The sequence below is a fragment of the Aythya ferina genome (genome assembly GCF_964211825.1).
Source record: "Aythya ferina genome assembly, chromosome: 1".
NCBI lineage: Eukaryota > Metazoa > Chordata > Aves > Anseriformes > Anatidae > Aythya > Aythya ferina.
This window is the reverse complement of record NC_140296.1, coordinates 95,687,623-95,711,932: the sequence shown is the minus strand read 5'-3', so window position 1 is coordinate 95,711,932 and position 24,310 is coordinate 95,687,623. Positions and strand designations below refer to the sequence as shown.

The window sequence follows — 24,310 nt, the reverse complement described above, 5'->3', positions numbered from 1 at the left end:
GCCTGCCTGTATGCAATGTGCCATAAGGGACTTTCCCAGCTGATAAATAAGCTGGCACAGCAGGCCTACAGCTGCTCTAACTTGTAGGTGCAGCTGGTTCATACCTCAGGATCAGCATCTGAGTCAGTGGGGCAGGGTATGGCTGCGCATGGCCAAGGAGTTTCTGACTTTGGAAGCTCTGCCAAGCATTCCCATTCCTCTAAAAAGTGCTTTACTGTCAGCAGAGTTTGAATACAGTCTCGTCTCATCCTGGAATTGAGGTACCCTGGAGAAATGGCATGAATATTACATGTTCAAAAATATATTACATAACATGTTTATTATTTACCTTGTTTTCAGTTAATTGTTTTTTTGCATGGACTAGAAATCACTGCAGACTTTCAGATACTGGCTTTGTCTAGCACACTGTATTAAATCCCCAGGGCAGGCCTAATTGGCTTGTGGTTGCAGATATGTTGTAACTGACTTGGCTTGAAGTTTTGCTGGCCACTTCATTTAGATTCATCCTTATTTGCTCCTTTAAAACAGGAAGAAGACATCCAGATTTCTTGGGTGAGGTCAGTGTGAGGTTTCTTTCCAGACACAGGGGCCATTTTCTCCCAAATCCTTCAAAATGAATTGAAACACTAAAAGCACTTCAGACCATGAAGCATTAATTCATGGGAGCTTGTTCTCTTGAACTGTCTATTTAAACAGTGAATAATTTTGGTATTTCATCTCTTAGACCAAATTTACATGTCATGTTGCAGACCTTATACTTGTAGCTGCTGTCAGGATTGCCTTACTGCAATGTAGTCCAGCCGTAGAAGGATAGGAAATTACAGAAAATAAGTTGTGCTTCTCTATAAGCCTTGTCTAAACACAGTTTCTGTGCCCATACAATTATTTTAGTCAGTGATATGACTTCCTTCTTGCACAGTGCTAGGTCTGTGCCGCCACAGATGGGAGTGCCACATCAGGACGTGTTTAAGACATATACAGTAGCCTTGTGTATGCATGTGCCCCCGTACATCAGTGTGCTGATTCTGGCATCCACTTCTGTATAAAATTAGCCCTAATTAGATCAGCATTAGGCTTGGTGGGGATGTAGTTACACTGAAATAAAAATGCCTTGTTGTGGTAAAACACATTCTGCTTTCTCGGTAAGAATAACCTAGATTTGTGTAAACATCTTTACAGTTGGGTGATTGCATCCATACCAAGGAGGAGTGGGGGAAAGGTGGAGATTGTTTTACTCTAATTATACCAATAAGGCTAGAGCAGTATGGCCTTTCTGTACAGGCAAGGACTTAAGGTCAGGATATAAATGTCCAATAAGTGGTGACCTCTGAGAGCTGGTAGATGAAATATGGCTTCTGATAACAAAGCTTTTCACGGAATATAGCAGTCAGGACATCGCCATGTAGGAATGCAGAAAAATGGCAGTGGGAATATTATTTATCAGAATGATTCAGGAAAGTGCACATAATGGGAAAACTTTATTTTTCCACAGCGATCAGGGTGTTCTTGGGAACTCAGGACTGGGAAGAGCATTGTGCGTTGGCAAGTTCAGCCCCTCACTACCTCAGGCAACATATCCTATAACTTTTCTCGTAACTGACCAAGCTGTATCCTGAAACCGCTTACCTAGGGAGGAGGGAATGGTGCTCTCCATTTCGCCTCCTGGGAGGCTGATAGTTACTTGCATTGACATTTCAGTCTGGCAGCACAAAAGCTGAGTAATGCACCAGAGTACGGCAGCGGTGCCAGGAGTCTAACATGCTCAGCTGGAAAACTAGTAACAAAAAGGCAGGGATTTAAAAAAATAATAATAACAGAGTTTGGCTCCCAGAAAAAATGAGTTCCTAATTCTCTTAGGAAAATCCTAGCACTGACTGCTGCTAAGCATACACGTATGCCTGCAGGGCTGGCACCTTAGTCATTCAGAAAACATTCCCAGTCTCATGCAGACACCGTGAGAGGTTAAGTGTCCCTGGCAGCTAATGAAAGAGCTGAGCCATGGCTGATGACCATGCTGACCAAGTGTGGGAAACCCAGAGGTTTCCACAGCTTGCGAACCTGTAATTGCATTTCCCAAAATGTTGATTAACACCCGCTGTGTAAAGAAAGAAATTCCTCTGTCTGGGCTCTCCGTGCAGAACCCACCCAGGGACAAAGTGGGGCGCGGGGAGGGGGGAGCAATGATACACTGCTGAAGCTATGCCCACACAGAGAGCTCCACTCCAGTGACTCACACGGACGAGAAACTGTACACGGGGGTCTGTGAACATGCACCACAGACACAGACTCTTCCCCAGCTCCCTCACTTCCCCTGGGTTGGTCCCCTCTGCCAGGGACAATGGGGGAAGGCGTCCCCTCTCACTTGCCTCCCCCTCCTGGAGCCGAGGGGAAATTCAGAGGGACCACTCACCTTGCTTGTTTCATCCCGCACAAGCCGCAGAAGAGATGGCAGTCAGGGTGCTGGCCCCACCGAATATCTAAGTTGGATCCCCTGTGAAATGAGGGGGCAGTTCACAAGTCAGAGTGCTGGTTTTCCAGCTCTTGTGCAGACCACAGTATACAGGGATGCAAACCTTTCCAATCTGAACCTGTCGCCAGAAAGCCCCTCATTGGCAACAGGGCAAAAAGCCATCAGAAAGTCCCAGAAACCTTTCTTCCATACCCTGCCACTAGGTTCTGCCATATTTAAGGACCACAGATGTGGAGCCAAAAATAAAAATAAAAATAAAAATAAATAAAAAATAAACACTCTGCTGGGTGTTTTCACTTCACACACTTTGCATGGGATGTTTTTTTTAGGATGGCTCAATGCTGAGCACAAGCCTCCTCTCTAACAGACTTCAACTGCTTCCTTTCCCGTGCTCTCCCATCATCACCTTCCCCAGAGAAGGCCCAGAGGGACTAATAATCTCTTCAGTAACTTGGATAATTTATTCAAACTTCCCCTCCTCTAGAGATAGCCAAGCTTCATTGGCTGGGAGCCAAAGATCACAACTATTTCAAGTCTTCTTTCTCCTCCTCCGTTCTGGGTGTTAAGCACCCTAGTCCCATGCTGGAGACAGCTGAGCTGAGGGTCAGCACCCAGAGCTGGCCAGGCCCTACCAGAGCCAACAGGAGCTCACCAGAAGTCAGGTCCCACCATCTGTTTGAAGGTAAACACGTAGTTGGACTTTCTGCCCATGCTGTCTTTGTGTATGTCAGCAGAAGAGCAGCCAATGAATTGCAGGTGGCTGGGCAAGTCTCACAAAGGCCTGGCAGCTGGGGTAAGCAGCACCCTTCAGATTTCCAGATGAACTTACCTGGCTGAAAATCAAACCTGAGAATCTTCATCAGGCTGCACCATCATGTGGAAATCCAAAGGTAGAAGGTGAGGGGGAAGGGGAACGGGGAGAGTTTACATAAGCGTTATGATTTCAGATAAGGTTACTCGAATCCTGAACCCAAAGAGAAAAGCAGCTCTAATTTCAGTTCAAAACAGTTACTGCCACAATTCAGGTGATCAGTATCCCTTGATTTCTCTGCGTGTGTCTTCATCTCCTCATGACCTGTCTTACATGTCTAAATAACTGTGGCAGTAGAAACATGAGAGCTGAAGGATAAGGAAGGGAACTTTTAAGTGGTAACTTCATTATTTTTTTAATTATTCTTAATTCCAAACTGTTTCTTTCTGTATGAACCTAAACGCATCTCTACTATTCAAACTGGTCTCGTAACTCTGCTCTTGGTGACCAGTCAGTATAGTGGACTGCACAATGAGCCCCTTCTGCAAGGATGATTTGGGAAATCAGGTTACTCTGTATAGCTGCAGATGAAATATCTACTGGGGACATCATCATTGTGTTTCATTTCATACTCTTGATGAGTCATCAGGTTTTAGACAAAGGTTTGGCGTTGCACAATACCAGAAGGGTAAGAATGCCTTTCCCTTCACCTTGGCCCCATCCACCCTTTTTCCACTTGCCAACATAACCCAGCCTATCTTCCCCAAACCTTTATTTCACTGTGGTCCAGCCAATGCTGTGAATCTACTACATCAAGTGTAGGTTGAGCACACCCTGTGCTCTGCAGGCATTCCCCAGATTTGCTCCTGCTGCAGCCTGAGGCCACAGCCTCCTCCAACCCCTGGAACCTGCAGCAGGTACTGCACAGACCAGGTCCCATTTATGCCTAGAGCCAGCTGCAGATGAATACTTAAAACCAACTGGATTTTCTGTCTCCCAGCTGCAAAAATAGGACAAGAAAGGAGCTGAGTACCATCAGAGTAACATGGTTAAATAAGAGAAAGTCTACAGATCTTGGCATCACAATGCTCATTCTCTTCCTTTCTCTGTAAGGGCCAAAAGGGTAGCAGAGACAAGCCAGAGCAGTTAATCATGAGCAGGTAATGCCGGCAGGAGATTAAGTGTCTTTTCAAAGCTGATTGAAGTCAGTGGAAAGACTTTACACTCACTTAAGGTCCTTGGAACAGGCCCCAAAAGAAGCTGTTCTGTGGGGGATATTTATATAGTTTAAATTAAAGATTATAACAGCTCATAGACAATTTAGTGTCCTGGATCTGAAAAACGTTGTTGCATTTGTTGGTCTTTTTTTTTTTTTTTAATTATCTTAAAACTAAATTTTTTGGACTAATATTATCTCTTTAGGAGAGTTCATAAATGCAGATTTAATTGCCAAACCGCTGATGTCTCTATAGCTATAAACACTCTACCAGTTTAATAATGTACATTTTAAAAGCTTCCTATCATCACTATTTACACTGCAGGGTCAATAATTATGTGTAATTCATGCCTCTCATTGCAGGAATTTTTCTCAAAACAAGTAACAGCAAGTTTGTTTTGCTAAATCTTTAAATATTAAATTCAGCTACAGGGATGTCTTGGCTAATATACATTGGATAAGATTGCCTAAAAAGCTAGGCATCTGTAAGGCTGGACTAGGCTTAATAGCTTAAAATAGAGGCTTAGCAGTCTAGGTCAGCTTAAAAAATCCTTCTTCACGCACCTAGTTAGGGTAAAGATCTCCTGGCCACAAGAGGTTAAAGAGGTCAAGAGCTTAATACGAAGGAGAAAGATATCAGACAGATTCAGTCAAATAACAAGAGCATGCAGAGCTATAATAGCACTAACTACAGACAGTACTATCAGAGAGGTGAAGTATTGGAATGCAGATCCACAGGGAATGCCCAGCTATCCAAGGAAATTTAATTTTATGAGCGGAGAAAACTCTGATATATTTTCCTGATGTAAACCTTTCTATAACATCTAAAAGATCAATGCTTTACTCTTTTGAAGACCCTTGACTAGTAAGCCCAAGGGATTGATCAATTGCAGTATGTCGCACATTTCAGTCTAGAACATCTGAATACTACAGGTTGTGTTTTTTTTTACAAAATTGATTTTGTGTCTACTTAAACTTCCTTCCTCCTTTGTCCCATGTGTGTTTTCTCCCTATGCCTTTCTGCTCCTTTTCCAGGCCATTTTCCCCCAGTGTTGCCAGCCCTATGTGTAGCACCTGGCCAACATGCCTAGGAACCAAGCTCCCGGTCCCATAGGCATTTGATCCAAAACTTAAGCAACATAATTCCACTCATGATAACTCTTGTTTATTCAGGCAAGCAGAAAAGGTTGTGATTCAGTCTTGCTTGGAAGTAAACATTCAACGAACAGTCTTACTTTTCATGATAAGAATCAAAGTATCTTCAGATCAACAGGAAAAAAATCCTACCTAATGTCTGAGTCTCATAAAGAGGGGTCAGTAAGGGAGTCCTTTTGCATTTTCTTTGCATGAGTGTTAGGGTCTGAATTAGAAGATCTGAAGATCCCCTTACAAGTTACTCACCCAACAGGCCCTTGTCTCTCTGGATTGCTCAAGACTTACATGAAAGTGTGCACACTTCTCAATGATGAAATGCAAATCAAAGGGGAAAAGGGGGAAGCCTGGTGCTCCTGATAGGCACGATCGCATCTGTAATGTGAAGTGATGGGTGCTGGATGGTGTCACACAAAATAACATAAAATTGGACCCAAAGCCGAGAGATCAGGGATCACTGTAGGAGAGGACTAAAGCCACAGATCCAAAACCAGGAATATATAATTTAGCTGCCATCTGCATGTGACTAGCCTGGGAAAACCTCATCCCCCATGAGGACTTGGCAGAATTTCTTCTAGCAGTGAAGACAGCTGGCTTTGGGAAGCCCCAACTGCACAGGAGCCCCTCTGCAGGGGTCTGTCGCTAGGCCTGCTGCCCTCCTCTCCAGGGGTGTTTTGGGGTTGGGAGCAGCCACAACCTGGGAGGTTTGGAATGGAAACTAAAAATTCTGCTACCCATGATGCACACCCTTCTGCCAGCTACTAGGGTCAGTCCAGTGAAACTCTTAAGATGGGACTGTCTTTTAAACATGTTAGTAATCCTAGTAAAGCCAGTGAGTCCAGCCATCACATCTAAATATATCTGCTTATTCAGGGTCTTCAAAGAATTAAAGCTTTAGTAACTCTCCACCACTGCTAGTCTGGAAAAGATTTGTCCTGAAACACATAGGCACAAAAAGGCATAAATCATAGAGTGTGCTATGAATGCTTATTTTGCCTCTTATGGCTTTTGTAAGGGTGATTCACAACCTTTACTTTCTTAAATAGACTATTTGCTTGATATATATACTCCAAGCTTGTGAGCAGACTTCTCTTAGCAAATTCTGGATGTTTCTTCCTGTTATTCACTTGGTAACTGCAACCCTTCCACCATCGATTAGTGTGTTGCAATATAGGGTGTTAATCGACTTTAAACATTTAATTATGGGTTGTTTGAGCACAGCATTTTACAAGCACAGTGGTTCATCACATTGCTGGAACAAGTACAATACAGCATCTTTAAAATTATGCACAAATAATAGATTAGTTTCAGCAATACTTTTTCAGCAGCATTAATAAAATCTCTCAAGCATGCACAGAGCCAATGGCCAGGAGGATTCTCAGGAGGTCTTTCATACAGGATGCACATCTTTGTTACGAAATTCCTCAATGCCTTTTTGCTGTCTCCCTAATGACCAGTTAAATGGGCTCCCATGAGAATGCCTGAGTCAGAGCCAGCTTGAAAACTGCTGAGGAAACATCCTCTCTTACTGGAAATGATTTCCATCAAACTGCCATGTACCATATTTAGACTAACGGATCAGTAACGCCAAACAGAGGGAGCTAAGTTCATAGGGCTTGGGATTCTGCTCTATGTGAAAAGAGATTGCCTTTGTCTGGCCACAGTCGCTCTAGGGCATGCAGTCCAAGAGCTCTGTAACACTAAGAAACAAATTCCAGTGGTGAGCTGTTGCCACTAGGCACAATCAGAGGAGGGCAGGCAGTGTTTCAGGAGCAGCAGCTGACCTGATGAGGTCTGATTTGACCTGCAAATGGGACATCAGGCACATCTGCTAATACCTAGTTGTGGGAGAACTAGCCTAGTCAGACAGCCTGTGCTACCTACATGGTTACAAACTGAGGCACTATTTTCCTTTCTTATGTTACAAATATATAACCCAGAAAAACTTATTTGCAGCCATGTGCTTCCCCCCTCAGTGGATGCATACACCAAACCATCAATTAACAGAGCATAGAGACTTCTAAGGTCACTGGAGAAAAGAAAATGTCTGTCCTGTGTTATGCAAGAAGTCTAGCATAAATCTGATTTTTTATTATGCTTTTCTTGCTTAGCTCAGTGTCTATTAAGTAGATAATGGTAGCTGAAAGCAAACCACATGCAGGAAATTTTCTTTATTTTTGTATAATAAAGATATTTGTTGAGTCTGGAGTGTTTAGGTAGCTGTCCAAAGCATTTTTATTTTTGGAACTAGTGAAAAATGTTTACCAAGGACTGAAGAGAAAAGCAACTCCCTGGACCTCACCATGTTTGTTCTTCCTATTTAGAGGACGGTGTTTCCAAAAGGCCCCAGGTTGCCCAGTTGTGTTCTCACGACTGGCTGTATTAGCTTTGATACTATCTGAGGTAGATAAGCAAAGAGCTGCTTTGGAAATCCCAGGGCAGGAGAAGTGGTTGGAGGTGCACATTCAGGGGTTGTTAGACCCCACTTCCTTCCACTGACTGGAAGAGCCTCAGCCACTTCCTTGCTGTTCATAAACATCTGTGAGTGCCCCAGTGCATGTTGCTTCTTGATTTTTCTAGCCACTGGCCCTGCCAGGGCTTGCTACCTGGTGTTGCTAACAGGCATTGCATTAGCCCCAGGGCTGGAGTTCCCTGCATCAGCTCTAGACACTCCAGCTCTGCTCTCAAACACAGAGGTATCAGGAAGGTTCTAGTCCATGGAGGTCTTCCCCTTCAACACCCCCCAACGAGATAAAGGATTAGCTATTTTTATTCTCTCCCCTATTATTCCTGGAATAATAACATTGTAAATTCAAGCAGTCTGAAATCAAGGACTACTGGAATTAAGAGTATTTGTCTTTGATTATGTAAGAGATGCCCAAGTTTGACCCAGAGAGTCATAGTCTAAAATCCAGGTTGCTCAATTTCCAAGAGGTGGAGAGGATGGCTTTATATCTACCTCTTTATCTACAGGTCTAACAAAGAGGACCGAGGTTTGGGTTGAGGTTAGGGTCCAGCCAGATCTGGCACACTCATTCTGTGGCCACATAACCTTTTCCATAGCAACTGTGCATTGCAGAATGACCAGAGGAGACTTGCTCTGGATGTGGATCAAGACTATGCGGTAAAGTAGCATACGGTCTGAACTACATCTGCTTTATTTGCTGTAGAGGTTGGAAAGTATGAAGACAATGAGTCAGGGGACTGGAGGAGCAGAAAAGCCCGACTGCCTTCTTGGGGGAGCGGTCTTCTCCTCTTGCCTTCACCACAGTGTGCCTGCATGATGTCAGGTCTGAGAATGTATCACAAGAAGTCATGCATTCCTCATTTTCTGCATGCCAGACCTAAGGCCTTCTGGTCTGTTTTGCTAAAATGTTGAAACTTGTAACAATCAAAGTGAAATGGCATTTGTTCTTGTATGTTGGTGTTAATGTTAAGTGGACTGAAAAATAAAATTCTCAATCTTAGAAATGAAACACCCAAACTACCATGTGTTCTCTAACTGTAAAACATCGCCTATATTATGTTCTCTCCACTCAGCAGGGCACTAGGACTTAAAAATCAATCTTGCTTGTGTCCATGCACAGGCAACTGGTGTCTACCACAGGAAAGGCAGTGAGGAAACTGATAGCCATATCTGCAGAGCACGGTTTGAACATTGTGCAACAAGTTAAGCCTGGAATCACACATTAAGCAGAGGACAGAACTAAAATCGTCATTACTTGTGTGCAGCTCATCCGGTGCACTGAAGGAAGCAGAAGCTCATTGGAAAAAATAGCACATAGACAGTGACTGAAGACTGTCATACTGCAAGCACATAAAGGCTACAAATAAAGGTTGCACAAGCATCCTCATCTCAGGCAATGGCTAATTTCTGAGGGCTTGACTTCACAACATTCATAGTGTCTTTTTAACTTAAGAGGTTTTTGTTTGTTTGTTTGTTTGAGGGGGACAATGGCTTTCAGTCATGCAAGCAGATTACCAAGTAATTCTTTACTGAGTACGTTCAAAGAAAGGGGCTGATCCTGTCTGGCTAGGTTTGTACTAGTTAATGAGGCAAGGGCTGCTCTCTGGCCCAGAGGCTAGGTGGGACTCTGCACCACATCCATGTGGCTAAACCTCTTCCTTCCCCATGCTCTTGCCACCCAGTGAGGGTGGTTACATGCAGACTGGGAAGAAACACTAGCACACACCATCTCTAAACCTTGCTCTGGGAAACTGGGAGTTGGCCCAGGACCAACCATGACCAGGGATTCTGATAGCAGTTAATACATAGAAACAAACCACAGGCTAGCACTTGAACCTGTGCCCTGAGTCTGTCTTATTTCCTCCTATACCTACAGCTGGAGTGTATGTCTGTGCTGCCGAATAATCCCTCCTGACTTTCCACACAGCACAGGTATAAGTATGCTCCAGGGCTCTCTGTTGGAGCTGCTGCACAAACTCCTAGAAATAGCACCTGAGCACGCTCACAGCTGTTTCCACAAACCATTTCCAGGGGCCAGATGGGCAGGATTGACTTGCTGTGCCCTGTGCATGATTCTGGCACTGTCCCAGCAAGGCTCCACATCCCCCACATCCTTACCCCACACCGAGGGGAATGGCAAAGAGCTCTTTTGGTTGCATGGCCCAAATTCATCCTCACAGCTGTAAAGGACAGAAAAACACACTGGGAGAGGGTTGAAGCACATGTGAGGGCTGCTAGGGGACCCAAAGTTGTTCCTCATGGCTGGGGTGAGAAGTGAAAGACAGGAGAGGTCGCTGGTGGCAGCTCATCCCCAGGCTGCCTGGAGAGCTGCCGCTGAGAGTGTGCCTGCAGCAAGCAGCAGTGCCAAGGCAAATCTCAGAAACCAAAATCTTATTATAGAGAGGCAGGGATGCCAAGAGGCATGCCAGAGTGGCTTGGCACACTGGCAGGTGCTATAATGAGCCACACCAGATATTTGGCTCCAGTAAAGGAGCTGTGCTTTGGCAACCTGCAACCCAAAACTCCTGGAAGCTACCAGATGTGCAAGAGAACAATGGCTGGGACATGAGGGAAGACACCTCCAGGTTTGCTTGCATCCAGGTTCCCTGAGCACTATCAGAACAGTGAGGCCATTAGCACTGCTTCACCACTCTATCACATCTTCTTCACGGTGCTGAGGCAATGAGGACCATGTTTTGGGGAGAGGTGACATGGCTCTTGGCAACTCACACAGCTACAGGAAACAGGCAGCAGGAGCCTCTCAAAATGGCAGCCCTCTATGATAAACTGATAAAGCCACAGCAATAAGTGATTGCTTCCATGTCAGCATCTCCACTCCTGTCCCTGTCCACTGGCAGGGTAGCAAGCGATGGCAGCAGACACACCGCAGCACATGGAGCTTGTGGTCTTCCAGGCACACAGACAGGTGGGCACACAGCCTCTCCTGTGTGGTTTTACCCAGCTGAGCAGCTGCACTCTACCACAGATACTCTCTCACTCCCCCTCCTCAAAGGGAAAGGGAGAGAAAATATGATGAAAAGGGCTCAAGGATTGAGATAAGGACAGGGAGATCACCCAACAATTATCACCATGGGCAAAACAGACTCAGTGTAGGAAGATTAATGTAATTTATTACCTATTACTAACAAGCTAGTACAATGAGAAACAAACCAAAACAAAAACAAACAAACAAAAACTTCCCACCATCCACCCTCTTCTATGTCCTCCCCTTAAGTGGCACAGGGGAACAGGGAATGGGAGCTGGGGTCAGTCCCTAATGCTTCGTCTCTGCTCCCTCATGGTCCCTCCCTGCCCCTGCTCCCCATGGGGTCCCTCCCACGGGATGCCATTCTTTCCAAACTGAGCCTGCGGGGGCTGCCCACAGGCAGCAGCTCCACAAGCACTGCTCCCACATGGCTCTGTCCCATGGGGTCCATCCCCCAGGAGCAAACTGCTCCAGCACGGGTCCCCCACAGGTGGGCGGCAGCTCCCCCCAGACCCCCTGCTCCTGCGTGGGCTCCTCTCCACGGGCTGCAGCTCTGGCCTGGGGCCTGCTCCTGCAGGGGCTCTCCATGAGCTGCAGCCTCCTCCAGGCCACATCCACCTGCTCCACGTGGGCTCCTCCACCCATGGGAGGGCTGCAGCATGGAGATCTGCTCTATGTGGGACCCATGGGCTGCAGGGGGACAGCCTGCTCCACCAGGGGTCTCTCCACAGACCACAGGGGAACTGCTGCTGCCTGCCTGGAGCACCTCCTGCCCTCCTGCTGCACTGGCTTTGGGGGCTGCAGGGCTCCTGGGGCTCAGCTCTCTCAAAACACAGCAGCAGATGTTGGCCATGGAGAGTCCTGAGAGCTGCATGTTAGAGGTTGGCAGAAGGAGAGGACACTTGGTAAACCATATAGCAGTGAGTCTGGGTTGTTCAAGTGAGTGACTAGACTTGCACAGATAGTGAGAAGGAGTCATTATATTTATTTTGCATGACTGGACATGTGAATAAAGGCAAAAATTTCCTGCTCCAAGGAAGGAGAGAGGGAGAGAGGCTGGGCTGATGTAAACTGGAAAAGCAAAAGCAGAAAGACGTAACCCTGATTTTTATTTTTATTTTAAGCTGTTCTAGTGATGTCCTTGAGGCTGTTTACTCATGCCAGAGGGGCACAGATGAGTCCATCTGTCTTCGCTGGGCTTGGGTCCCCAGATAGCAGGCTGGGGACTCATCTGGCTTAGTGGTTGGGAAGCCCTGACCAGCTACAGTGGCTCAGCAGCCTCACACTGTGCAGGCAAGGACAGTGGGAGTGCAGAGCAGCCTCCTGGTAGACCTGGTACCCATCCTGTCCCTCAGTCAGGGACAGGGATTGCTCCTTGTTGCTGTTGGACATAATGACACAGGCATAGCTCTAAGTGTGTTGGTGAGTGTGAGCCTCCTTCCACAGGCATGAGAAGAGCCTGCCATAACCATCTGTCCTCTCTAAAATGCAGTGGGGGAGAAGCTGATGGTTGGCTAGGGCACTTCACCTAGTTGCCTTATTACGGATTTGGGAGCACTCACTTTTGGTTTGTTAATAGGAATGATAGTGAATGTTATTTCATGTCAGGTTTATCCATTTCATAGCTGGAACATTATTATGTTTTCTCATTTTCTCAAATGACCTAATCACCTACTCTATAACAAATTGTCACTTTAGATCATTGTTTTACATGACCAGGTCAAGTTTGGTGTTTTTATTTTTTATTTTATTGATTTTTCTTTTTTACTGTTGTGAAAAATCTGCTAACAAATCCGTTTTTAAATGAGAAACATCAGCTTGGTTCTCTTATGCCTTACATGCCTGGCTGAATATTTTCACTTACACTATATGCATTGAACAAAACAATGCTTATTAATAAAGAACTAGTATAAATCTGAGATACTGTTATCCCCCTATTTATTCCATATTTTAAAAATATGTTGTTTCAAAAGGTTTATCTTACAGTACTCACACTTAACAAATATCTTTGCAGAGCTAGAGACAGATTTGACTGGGTACGCCATATAACAAATTCAAGTCTGTGTTATAAGGACAAAAATGTTTAGTTGTGGATTAACCCTGGAACCTCAGCTTCAGGGATGCTCACCATGAGCCAAGGTCCCTGTCTCTTCACAGCAAGGCACCAAGTCTAGGGACCTGCAGGCCAGCTAAGCACACAAGCAGCAACGTGATTTCTTTTCCCATCCATGCGCTAAGGGGCATTCCCACACATCTCCAAAAATGGCACCTGGGCCCCTTTTCTACACACAAAGTGGAAGATTTAGATGCAGGGACATCCTCAGCAATGGGCTAAAATGCCTATGTGGGAATCAGAGCAAGGGCAGGTCATTCTCCACCAGGTTTGAAAATGCTTCTTAGAAGTCTCAGAGGGCTAGAGACACTACTGAAAAAGATCAGGTTATAAAGTATCCACATCTTCCTCAGCTCCTAGGGACATGCCAATAAAATGCACGTGTGCACACATGGAGCACAAGAAAAGCCTATGCAAGGATACCAGCAGTGGTTCCAAACAGCTACCAGAAGCAACACAGCTGCATTAATGAGGCTGTCCTCATGGGATCCTCAGTTCAGCTAAGAAACGCAGTAATAGCCTGGGCAAATTATAATACCACTATTTCCTTTCTCCGGTGCCCAGCCAATGTCAGGCTTTGGTACGTGCACTGTGCCTTTTGTGCCATGTAGAAGTATCCCCTGTGTCTAACCTTTAATTGGCCCTACCCTCATAGTCACATAAATGCGTATTTCCCTTTCACTTCAAAGCACCTACCTCTTTCCAGGAGCAGATTTTCTTCCTGCCCCACTGTCTTGCCCCAAATCAAGATGTCGAGGTCAATCATTGTTCAGCTGCAGCAAGAAAAGCAGATTGTATTACCTGGTGGAACTAGGTTACCCCCAGGTACAGGCTGGGGTGCTTTTTTTTTTTTTTTTTTTTTTTTTTTTTTTTTTTTTTTTCCCCCAGAGCTGGAAATTATCCATTACTGAATACTAAAAAGGAAATTGAAAGCAGTTCACTTTTCCTTTGCTTCTGCTAAAACAGATGAATTGGCATTTCAGCTCTGCGGAGAAATTCACAGGACCAATCAAAAAGCAAGGGTATGGCTTCTATATAATTAAATTGTAGGCAGTTATATTTTCCAGCAGCAGGTATGTTACTTGAAATGAACCTCCATGCTGTGTATCTGAGCAGTTCCAATTAAGAAAGTTCTGCTTTGAGATCTCGCAAGCCAAAACACACAGTATGGCATTGTGCCCTCAGCTATTAAACTAGAAATACAAACCACTTTTCTGTGGTTCAAATAATCTCCAGGAGATAGTTTTACTGGAAGTTTTAAGTCATATTCTTCACATCATATTCGTCTAAATTGATGATTTCCATGACCTTTTCATATAATTACAAGAGTGTTGTGTGTCCATTTTGATTAAATGGTTCCATACACCATTATGTTGCTGTTGTTTTTAATGTTGCTGAAGTAATTAGCTACTCTCTCCTCGCCCTTCTCACAGAAGACTATGGAGGACACACTGATTTCTTAAAATCAGTATCTACTTTTTATTGCGTTGCATTATCTGATATTTCCACTAAGCTGATGTAATAAATTGGTTCATAAATTTCATGGATGATAAGAAAGAACTGATCATAATCACAGACAGAAATTTATAAGAAGACCATTAAGAACAGTAAGCCATACACTCCTGTACTTGGGCTTCCTTGCCATGTAATATTACAAATGAATGGCATACTTTAATGACTAACAAATTAAAATTTAATGGACTTTCCATTGCCGCCTACTGTCTGTGCTTTATTTGAACTCAAAGTAGAGAGCCTCTATTTTCATTTAATTCGGCTGTCTTGTTGGATGTTTTGCATTCAGTTAAGTGACCTAGAACACACATTTGCTGGTACTGCTGAAAATAACACATTGATAAAACCAGAAACACAGGCCCTTCGGTTCTTTCCCAATATTTGTTGTTGTTTTTATTCTCGGCTACCTTTAGTCCTCCTCTGACGATTCTACTCTTAGTTCTTCAAAGTTGATAAAAGTCATGTCTGCCTGTGCCATGGAGAGACACTTGCTTTAAAGCTCCCCAGCACAACATGGTGGGTGTTCTGCAAGTGATTAGGTAGGCTTGCAAAGTATTAATAGTAATTGCATTACTAATTTCATTAGCCCTTGCATTATCATTATGTATTAATTACTATAGTTATGCCATTGAGTGCTAGTATCAAACACTGACACTACCAATTCCCTGAATGCATCTTGTGGTTGCTGAACATGATCACTGCTCAGCAAACTGCTGCTTTTTGACAGCTGCAAGGTAACTAACACTGCTGTCTGGGTTTAGCAATCACAGTACACCACTGGAATCTTTCCTACAGAAATCTATTATGGAATTTAGATTTAAAGTGGAGTAAAAGCCAAGCTGTCAAATTGCAGTGAGGAGTCTCTGTCCATCCCCAGGACCAGGAACTGCATACAAGAGAGGAATCAAAGACTAAATGTTCTTTCTTTGTTGGTGGTATGAGCCATACCTCAGAAAAGCAAAAAATCTCCACAGAGGACTAACCTGTCCCTCATCTGCCACTCTTCAACATCCAGGTGTGCCCTAGATGGCCAAGCCAGGCACAGCAAAGAGCATCCTCATTGCCTCCAGCAAGAGCAGCAGTCTCTTCACCACCAGTCGAGTAAGAAGCGAGGGGGGGGCAACTTGGCCCTCTTGCTGCTTAAGGTCCCCAGTTGTGAAATCAAATTAGCCCCAAAAACCTACCAACCTTTTAGGCAAGCAACAGTAGATACCTTCTGTCCAGCTGACCAGCACTGCAAGGACAGAGAGGACAAAGGACTGGAGCACATGCATGCAGCATGGGACCTGTCCTTATGGTTGAAAGTGACCTGAGGTTTCTTCCTTTGCCCTCTCACCCTTCAGAACAACTTTGCTGAGTTGTTGCTTTTTCTTTTTTTTTTTTTTTTTTTTTCTGTGGGTTGTTGTTGTCCTGCTTTGGTTTGGTGTGGTTTTTCACTTTATATCTTTTGCTTGTTTTGTCTTGTCTTTGGTTGTATCTACACAGAATGTTTCTATGCCAGCTGGAGATAAGAGATCCTGCCTTACGTGGGGCTCACTGGTTGTTCTTCTAACTATTTAGAAAAAACAAGATGACTTTCAAACTAAAGCTGTGTAAACCAGGCATTTAAATAAGGTTCACATGTGGAAGCAGCTTCTTGCATCATATACAATACGTCTAATAGTGGAGCACCGGTCCTGGTGGAAGCCTCTGAGTTACTGCAGGAAAAATAACCATGCTGAGTAATAAATAATCATTTGCATTGAGCCTATATTATTTTCCTGTCTATTTTAACAGCATACTACTATGACATTCTTCTTCCCATTTAATTTTTTTTACTTCTGGCCTGTATACAATAAATACAGTTGTTCAAAACACAGCAAAAGCACGTTATGTCTGTCAGTCAGTCTGATAAGCAGCATCCATAGAAAGATGTTTTCTAGTCATAAAACAAACAGTAATTCATTCATTCCTTGTGAATTCCAGCAAACACTTTAGAGGCCTCTTTGTAATCCATTCACTGCTTTATTGACCCAGAATCCTCCAGGGAATGTCATAAATCCATATAATGTGTACTACCATTTGTGTCTGGATCCTTGATTTAACTGAAAGATATGTTTAAAAATCACACAGAAGCCATACAGTTCTCTTTGGGTCACATACATAAAAAGTAGCTCAGATAGATTAATTAATTCTACAAAGGCCGCTCAGTTTTGCCACAATTCAATAAACTGCTCAACTTTAAGCACATGCTTAGATTTCATTGGCATGAACAGGACTTAACCACATATTTAAATTTAAGCACACACATAAGTGCATTGCCTCGGTAGTCAGGAAACCAACCTAATTCAGAGTATTTAAGCGTGCATTTCTGTCCATGTGACATGTCACTGGATAACAGCTCCTGTGCCTCATCTACCTCGCAGGCACACTGGCAAATGCACATGCTCTGTGCAACAAAAGTGAATTTGCTCAATAAGAAGAGACTGAGGTTATGTGTAAAAGTCAAATTCTATTTAATGGCTTTGATGAATGAGAGGGTCAAAAAACCTTCAAGGCAATGAGCAGATCAGCAGGAGCAGAGACAGTTACACAACCGAGTACCACACAGAAGTGCCACAGGTATTTCAGGTAGCAGAGCCAGGGTTAGTGCTGTGCTCTGACAGGGCTGGTACACTGTGAACCTCCCCAAGGTTACGTCAGCCTTGGTAGAAACCTGCATCAGCCTAAATACGGACCTGACCATATCTGGCTTCTCTAGGACTACCCCAGACATCTCTCCAAGGCGAGTCATCATGTCATGGCAGCTCACTGTTAAACACACCCTTTTGAGCTGAAATCTTGTACAGAGAGATCCTGCTTGATGGTAAACCACTCTCTCATCCTCTCAGACCAAGCTGTTCTGCTTGGACCTCTGCCCTGACAAGTACAGAGATCACAGAGATTTTGAAACCCACATTTTTTTTAAGGATGGCAGAATACCAATGCTTTTCCAGTTAAAAGCAAACACATTTAAGAGTCTGGCACACTGGACTGGAGAATTTGACTGCAACAAAGAAGCTTATACCAAGACAAATAGAACAACAACACTAAAAGTAACCCCTCTGTGTGCTACTTTTCTTCCATAGGTAGTAGTCACGTCACTTGCAGTACATTCCTTCAAAGATTCCCCCCTTTAGGATATAGTGGAAAAGTCACCTTGTGCTGTCCTTACATTAGCTGAGGTAAGCTCACATTTGTATCTCTACTTAATGCAGGGTCTCACTCAAAGAGCTGCAACTAAAATTATCTTTACTCTTCCTTCTGTCTTCTTCCCAGCAGACATTAATTCCTAAAAACCTCTCAACCCCTCCAGTGACTGAAGTAGCTACCCAGCTTCTCCTTTCTAACAACAAGCATTTTTCCAACATCCTGAAGAATGAGTTTGCAGATCCCAAGGGTCATTACTTTAAACAGCAATGCACCAGCTTGCAGCACTGGGGTGTTGCAACCCCAAAATCTGCACCTTCGGCCTTTCTATGACCAGGTCTTAAGGGTTTCTCACCAATTGGTCTACCTATAGACTCAAGTGTCTGCTTGTGGAACTGGCTCCCAGGAGTGTCAACATTTCCCCCAGAGCATGGCACAGAGAAGGCACCTCTGCCTTTGATAGAGTTGGAATGCAAAACTCCCTCAGGTCCGTCTACATCCAGGCACAGCAACTCACCCTGTGAGGGATTAACAACAGTGACAAAGGACAGCTCTTTCTCCAGAGCTAGCAGGGGGATTATTTCATGTACTCTGGATCAAATGGTACATTAACAGTACTACAGGAACTGGCAAGGAACTGGTGAGGAAACGTCCATTAATTTAACATCTGAATGATCACTGCCTAACACTACATAAATGTAATAAATCACTTCACTTAATCTTGAACAGAAGTGACTGTTCTGAAAAGAGTCTTTTGTTCAAGGCCCAGTGGTTTTGAGATGTGAATAAAGGACTAATAAAAAAAAGGAGGAGGCTGGGAGAAAATTTTCTTTAAACGGGAGTTTTGCTTTGACCCTCTGAGAACTGCAGTCTGGTGAAATATCTGAAGTTTTTGTTTTTTATTGAGCAATAAACTACAGTGAGGTTTGAGTCTGTGGTGTCTCAGAGAAATTGTTAAGCCTGGAAATCACATGGCTGAGTGACTGGCATGGCAGAAATATTTGGCACTTCAAACAACTTGCAAGACAAATGAGCAAGAAAGAAGAATTTCTTACACAAGTGTAACCCAATTAATGTCAACAAAAACTTGTAAAATTTATGGTTCAATTTGTCTCGGGGAAAGTGCAGAACTGACCCTTTCCTGTACCTTCTGGGCAAGTTCATTAGCAAATTCACTGGTGTCTTGTTAACTCTACGGTCCAGTTATACAGTCAGGGGCAGGTTCATAATCCTGCATCCCTGCAAGTCAAGGTTAGAGGTGGGGTGTCATAAAGCTGCTAAAAACACACGACCTCTTGGATCAACTGCACTCCTCCAGAGGTGCAGGTAAAACATACTGAACTAACTGAAACTAAAGCTGGTCTGGAAAACTAAAGGGGGCAAAGATCTTGGGCCTACTGAAGTCCATAGAAATATTACTTATCTCAGTAGCCCTTCGATCACTGTCTCATTCGGGTGCTTTGTTTTGCAGGAGGGTGATGTGGACAACACAACAGAAACCCCAAAGAGCACCTGAAGAGACTTTTGCCCTTTAGCTGCTGCACAACCATTTTCCTCTTAAAAAGGCCTGTCTGCACCCCACCCCAATGAGCCAAGCATGCAAGAACCTGCCCACATCCCCTCCCATAGAAAGGGGTCTGTGCAAACGCTTCAGTGATATTTCAAGCTGGGGATAAAGTTTGACTTTATTGTCATGGCATCAAAATGAAAACACTCAGTCATACTAAAAACAGTGGAAAGCCAGTAATGAAGCTAGTTTGGACCTTTTTGCAGCTCGTTTTCCGTTTGAACAAGACAGTTTGCTGTTGCATACAGACATATCTTCTTGGCACCTTAGTGTGTGGCCATTTCTTGGGCTGCTTTGTGTATGTGTTTAAAGCAGCTGACAACTTAATTTCTCTTTTTATACTATTTGTATGCAAGTTAGTTTACCATACAGTTTTGGTTACGGTTGGACAGTCTCATCTATGATTCAAAATTGGGTTAATGAACAAAAAAGCTCCTGAGTCCGCAAGAGGTGTATCCTCACACTTTCTAAAGAATGATTTTCTGAAGAAGTTGTGAATCTTTCAATGTTGGAGGGGAAAAAAAAAAAAAAAAAGGAGGGGAGGGAGTTTTGTGGAAAGGAACTTTAATGCAGCCTAATTTCTTTCTTCATACAAAGGCTGCTATGGGTCAAATTGAGAAAATCCCTCAAAATGAATGTAGGTAAATAAGCCAGCGTTTCCACATCACCTTCCCTGTTTTCATCTTCTGCAAGACTGCTGGAATTGCTGTGAATTATTATTATTGTAAACCCCTGGTGGTAGTTTGACTTTTTTTTTACTTTTAGAAGAGTAATTGTTTTCTTTAACTATAATTGCTGGCACAAGTTTTGTTTGGTCACTTTTCAAGACTTTCTGTCTTTACATTTTTGGAAAAGTTCCTTGGAGAACTTTCTGAACTCTTTTTATTTTAATTCTCTCTGAATCAACTGAATCAACCTAGCATTTATTTCCAGTTTGGGAAGTTTGTTTTTTTCATTTTCCAGTTTCTGAAGTTTTTTTTATTTCATTTTATTTCATTTTTGATGGTGATGTGCTTGAGGGATTGGATTATTCTGTTTCAGGCTTTGATTCTCAAAGCTGCACACCTCACACAGCATCTGCACCTATACAATCTTTCCACTTAGTTTTCCACACAATTGAAATTACATACTTGTTATTAACCTCTTCCCATTTCATCCTTTTCTACAAGTGGTAGGCCATGCTTTGAGATGTAATCCCAAAAGTGAACAATACCAGAAGACCTGTGGAGTCAGGTTAGGACTCCATTGAGTCCCATCAATTTTACATGGAAGTTTTTCAGAGACTTTTGCAGTCTTTACCAAGTTTGTTCAAAATGCCCTATAAAATACAGCTGATTTGAATGACTACATTAGTAGAGTCTTTTAGAAAACAAGGAAGTAAATGAAATATCAGGGAATATCAATAATCATGGCAAATGTCCAGCTGAAGGTACAGAATCTGGATCCTTCATTGCCTTACCTCTGGGTCACATTGCCAACAAGAATCAGCCTTCACTGGGATGAATTGCCTGAAGAGACAAGGGCCCTGTCACACATCCATTAAAGGCAACGAAGAATCTTATTGAAATATCTGTAAGAACACCCTAGCATCCTTATGAAGGAAAGTACAAACTTTTTATTAGGGTCTTAGAATACATCTATACCCAATGAGGGCAGGTGCACTGTGAGGAGCTCCCTTTCTCCCCACTCATGCTGTCTCCCCTGGAGGAAGAACCAGAAGAGGAACCAACTGTGAAGTAGGTTTGAGGACATGTGTGCTTTCCGTCAGGAACAGTTCGTGAAACAGCGGCTTGCTTCATCAGAAGACCAGAGCCAAATAAATGTGTATTTCCTGCCAGATTTAGCAATCCCATCCTCTGAATTATGTTGCTTCAAGGTCAAGGATGGATAGCAGTCACAAGGACATGACAGTTTTAAGATCCAGTTTATTATTCTTGCCACTTTATTAGAGCTAGGATAAGGGAGCTGTAGATCATTAGTAAGGGGTGTATTTCTGTATATGTGACTGCCAGAGTACTCCCTTATAGACCTGGCAAGTTGCAAGATGTCAGGCTTAGAAACTCTGTTAGAGGCAAGTTTTGGAGTTATTTTCAGAAAATTCTTTAAATTTATGCAAGATTTGTTTCCTGTTTTCCCTTCAGACCTGTAGTGTTGGCTCAGATCCCCACCCTGAGTCAGAAAGCAGATGCATGATGTCGGCCATGTGAACAGACTTGAGGAAGTCACTGATGCCACTGGGAGGGCTGCTGAGTTGCAACCTGAATCATCTGACTTCACAAACATGTTGACCCAAGGACACACTTTTGAAAAACATGTGCAAGACACGGATTCTCTATGTCCAGCAGTGCTGTGTTAGAAACACTGATCTGACAACTCTTTGGGGACAACCTGCACCACATCTTTTTGGCCTTACTGCTGTGAGTGATGATGCCATCTCATGTTCATGATGACTCGTGTTCTAAAGCCTTCATGCCTACCACAATGGATTCACAGTGCATCTGTTTCAACTCCTATGAAATACCAGTAGAGGGTCTCAGACAGACCTACTCAAGACCTGAATTGGATTTCAAGTTAGAATATAAAAGCGTGCATTTATAAACACCGGGAAGTTTCTGTGTGGCAGATGGTTTATGTCATAATACCATCAGCGGTTCATGGTTAATCCTGCACTTCAATTCATGTAAGTTACTTCATGTGACAGAAAAAGAAGGGATCATTTACCTTCTTTTTCTTTTTTTTAAACCCCAAGTCAGAGTTAAGCCATTGTAGGAAAAGAACAGTAACATACTGTGGGCTGAACGAGCAGAGTTTTGGAGTTGTTAAAACCAAATTGCAGTTCCCCCAAATACAGTTCAGACAGAAGTCATAAAATACAGCATGATGTTATTTGTTTATTGTAAAATGCCAGGAAAAATAGGTTCACCTTTGGGCATTTTTAAAGGTAAGGAACCATAAGGTGTGAAAGCATGCTGTCAGAAGTCTCATTAAGACATTATTTACTAGTTCAAAATGAATTTACATTGATCTTTTGAAACTATTGCTAACCACAAATGCATTAAAACTAAACAGTCTTCATTTACTGAGAAATAAATGTGTCAGCATAACCTTGACTTTTGTCCAATGCTGTTCCGGCTTTTAATTCACAGGGGCTCAGTGTTAAGCAGTTTATTGCTTGTTGTGCTAAAACATGCTAATTTAATTGTTAATATATTTCCTTCCTACGATCATTTTCAAAATTGTTAACATGAGAATATATATATTTTTCAAGAAACTGCTGCAAAATTTTAGCAGTGCAGGGATGTATTCACTGAAGTTGTTTCTTGCTACATATTAGGTATGGCTTAAAACAGTTTTAACATAAGGGGGTGTGTAAAACATGGAAAGAAGTCTGACTGTGTTTCTCTGAATTGTAAGAAGTTTGGGAGTTTTGTAAAATACATGTGCACTCTTTAGCATTTAAATCAATAATTGCATGTTCACATTGAGGAAAATGACAACATTGTTAATGGTTCCAGAACACCATCTGAAAAATAAGTGATTGTTGTTTGTTTGATAACTATAACACATGCTTAAAATGCCACTACCCATGCCTGGTTCAAAGCCAAAGAGAGCCTATACGTTCATACCACACTGGTCTTTGGACTAAGTTCCTGTTGCAACAAGAAATCTAAGTGAAGAAGGTAAAGAGAACCACAATTGGTTCCTGCCAGTACATAGCATAGATTTCTTACTGACCTCAATTCTCAGGCATGGCAAAAAGGAACATGAGCAAATTCAAGCAGCAAGTTTTTCATTTCTAGCCTAGTGAAGCCCACTTGGAAGAAGCACTGTGTTTTCTATTTTTAATGAAGAACTTCTTCTCTCACCTTTTTCCTTTACATTCCTAAGGTAAAAGTCATCTGTTTGCAGCTCCTGCTCTAGCCTTCTTTTTATTGTTGAGTCTGTTCCATCCCCCTTCATTACTGTTTTTCCTCTGCAAACTCTGTAAGCTAGATTCATACCTGATGCACAGTGAAGAAAAAATCTCCACAGCGGACATGCCTGGCAGGAAGACCTGTTCTGTGCAGCCACCCTAGAGCTGGAGCCACCCCTTTGCAGGCCAGAGCAAGGCAACTTGATACCATGCCACTGAGGAAAGGCCATGCTGGTATGAAGTGGGCTATTATGAGCAGCACCTGCTAGTTGGGTGCTCTCAAAAATACAAACAGCCTGCCCTGCCCTGCCCTGCCCTGCCCTGCCCTGCCCTGCCCTGCCCTGCCCTGCCCCCCCCCCCCCCTTTACAAAGCCACTCCTTCAATCTCTACCCTATATGCAGGCTTATTGTGGCCTTTATACAAGAAAGAGTAGGGACACCAGTTTAGCACAAGCCCAGGTGGAGCTTGTATAGCTGAAGAACCAAGATTTGCATAGTTACTGAGTTCAGGCCCTTGATGCTCTTGAAGCTAACTTCATTTTAAGTTGTGAGTAAAAAAATCTCATTACCAAAGAATGATGTTGTGAAAGTACCTCATATTTTCTAGACCCAACAAGTAAGCATAGTGAGGTTAGCATGTGAGTGAGGTAATACTGTGTACGGTAGACTTTCTGCAAAAAATGGCAAATATATATTGGGATACAGTGGAGTTCATTGATAACGGAGTGTGTAAGATAATTAAGTATAAGAATTAAGGTAATTAAATATTAAGAGTTAAGATTAATTAAACATTAAAACTTAATACTTGATTTAATTATATATAATATATTAAAATATATATGTGAATATATATGATATATATTAAGAATATATAAGCATATGTACTTAATACTTAATTAAGTATTAAGAATTAAGTATTAAGAATTTTTTCTATTCATTCTCGCTGAAATTGAAGATCCAGGCTGAGGTATGGCACATAGAAGGGGCCAAAACAG

The 24,310-nt window shown here is 43.0% G+C and overlaps 1 long non-coding RNA gene across 1 annotated transcript in view; it reads right to left on the bottom strand.

The window, feature by feature from the left end:
* The window catches only part of LOC311420638, a 48,953-nt gene extending 25,392 nt beyond the window's left edge, over window positions 1–23,561 (bottom strand). The window contains exons 1-2 of the long non-coding RNA XR_014684442.1: window positions 23,404–23,561; window positions 13,852–13,928 (exon numbers count right to left, since the gene is read on the bottom strand). This is a non-coding gene — a long non-coding RNA (uncharacterized lncRNA). The remainder of the gene's footprint in view (window positions 1–13,851; window positions 13,929–23,403) is intronic.
* Window positions 23,562–24,310: the final 749 nt, after the last annotated feature.